Source organism: Montipora capricornis, chromosome 9 (assembly GCF_036669925.1).
Source record: "Montipora capricornis isolate CH-2021 chromosome 9, ASM3666992v2, whole genome shotgun sequence".
In the NCBI taxonomy this organism is placed as follows: Eukaryota; Metazoa; Cnidaria; class Anthozoa; order Scleractinia; family Acroporidae; genus Montipora; species Montipora capricornis.
This window is the reverse complement of record NC_090891.1, coordinates 4842636-4845135: the sequence shown is the minus strand read 5'-3', so window position 1 is coordinate 4845135 and position 2500 is coordinate 4842636. Positions and strand designations below refer to the sequence as shown.

At 35.1% G+C, this 2500-nt stretch overlaps 1 protein-coding gene across 2 annotated transcripts in view; it reads left to right on the top strand.

Moving 5' to 3' along the window:
- Positions 1-2500, top strand: part of LOC138015437 (OCIA domain-containing protein 1-like) — a 17657-nt gene that overhangs the window by 471 nt on the left and 14686 nt on the right. The gene's annotated exons all lie outside the window — the stretch shown is intronic.

The following is a 2500-nucleotide window of genomic DNA, read 5'->3' as shown; positions in this document are numbered from 1 at the left end:
CTGATGAAATAATTAACAATTAGCCCATGAGGCGAAGCCGAATGGGCTATTGACCCGTGGCCCTTGAGGGCGAAGGGTCTAATTGTTTTAGTATCACCCAACTAGTCGGACAGAAAAGGAAATAATAAAGTTAGCAAATGCAAGATGAAGAAATATTTATTTGGGAATAAAACGAAAGACAACATCACGCTTTTCTTTTTTTTTTTTTTTTACAGAGCTGAGATATAAAATATTACATACAATATAAGTGCAAGAAAACAAGACATCTAAACTACACTGCTAACTACATGTACATGTCACAAAGCTTATGAATCTCATTTAAAGAACTCAAACTATTAAACTAGAAAAACAAAACAAAGAACAAAGAACAAAAAAAAACATCACGCTTTTCGCTACTCAAGGACTATTACTAATTAAGTCCTCCAGTAGCGTAACTACTGGATTTGCATTTAATAGTCCACTAGTTGGGTGATACTAATATCTTTTAGCAAATCATGGCATGCTCTGACAGAATTCTAACTTTGACAAAACACGAGGGCACTGTTGCTATATTATCTTGGGTATTGGGTGATAATAATTAGCATGATAGTCATAGGGAAATTGTGGTAATAATGTCGTTAGACGAACGTTCCATTTATTCAGTGGCACTGTAAAACACGTAAATTTCTTTTACTCATAATTGGCACTAAATAACGATTTCCTACCGGTTTATATACAATAACATCAATAATATCAACTTCTCCCTTTTAATGTCATAAAAAAGGTTGCTGTTATTCATCGGGGTGAAGTACAATCATAATAAAGTACTCTCGTTTGTCTCACGATGTGATCACTTGTATACTTTGCTGAAGGAAGTTTATTTCCTCATAGGTCCGCTAGCTTGCCTTATGGAACTGAAATGTTTTTTTGGCATAACCATAACTTTTCAAAAATGTAATTTCTGACGATTGAATGACTGAATGAATAATTATTAGTCAGAAATTGATATTCTGATGGCACGATGGAGGTTCGCTGGGTGTCACAGGACTAGTTAAGGGTATTTTACAGTTTTGGCGGGGGACTTTAATTAATAGGTCATTCTAGGTCAGTCAGTCTCCCTTTCTGTTTACTTTTTTATCATGCACTGTTTTTAATAATTATTTTCACCCTTTCCTCAGGGTTTTGTGCCGTTGCATTAGACGAGGAATACGTTTTCACATTTTTTTGGCCACTTTGAAAGGGTGTTTTTTTAGTGGTTTGGTATCTGGCGTGGCACAACTTCTATGCCATTTTATTGTAGTAGGTTTGTCTGGCATTTGCAACTTTCACTCGAAGCTCATTGTTGTGTAACTCAGAGTCACTGTTTAATTCAAAGTTACAAAATTAATACGGTAATGTTACTAACACCAAATCGTTACATGTATTTTCTAGGTCTGTGTGTTTCTATATGTCTGCATTTTCTAGACACCCTATTATAGGCTTACTGTACATGTACATATTGGGAAGATATTTGTTTACAAACTTTGCTTTCGTTATTCAAATGTGCAACCACAGAAACAAAAGACACATTCCGTTTCGACAGCCAGTGAGGCACTGGTTGGCACATCAACGACAATAGGTGACATTAACGATACATGTATCTTCCCTATTATTTCGGTTACATTTTGCATTTACAGATCAATAGGGAGTTTTATTGAAAGCTCCCTATTGATCTGTAAATGCAAAATGTAACCGAATTTAGCATGCATGTTTTTTGTCAGAGACGACTCGACAGCAACCGGAAGAGAACATTAATTTTTGTGTACCAGTACAGTGGTGTCTCCCAGATTTTTATACTCACCCTGATCATCTGTAATGGAGAAAAGATACTTTAGCAATGTAAATGTGGTTGTGTGAACTGATGACAAGTTTATAAAAGGGAAAACAGCTCACTTCCGGTTGCCATCCACGTCTCAAAAACGTCACGTGTTTATTAGCTCCTTATAAATTTAAAGGCTTACATTTTTATGGACTGAAAAAGATCTGAACTAGAGGAAAAGTGCAAACTAGCCACTTCCGCTGGATTTAAGGTTTGCATTCCAGGATTGATATGAAACAGAACACACACTTTGACCGTCTTGTATGGTTGTTTTATATTTTTCATATTTGTTCTTATATTGTATTACATGACTGTATGATTTTTTTATATACTACTGTATACAGTATTGTTCTGGTATTTGTTGTGCACACGCCCCCCAAAAAATACCTAAATGAATTAAACATAATTATTTAACTCTTTCCAGAAAATGTACACTGTTTGCTAATTGTAACAAACTTGAGCGTAACATATAATCACCACAGATTATTCCGTTAATAAGATTAGGGGCAAAAATAGCATCCCACAAGCACTACGCAAATTGCCAAAGTGTGTATTTAAGAAAAATATACAAAATCGACTTTCGCAAGTTCTAATGGAATCTAGGATGATTATGTGGGCACCTTCCCTGATCATAATTTAAATTTTAAGATTCCGGTAAATGCT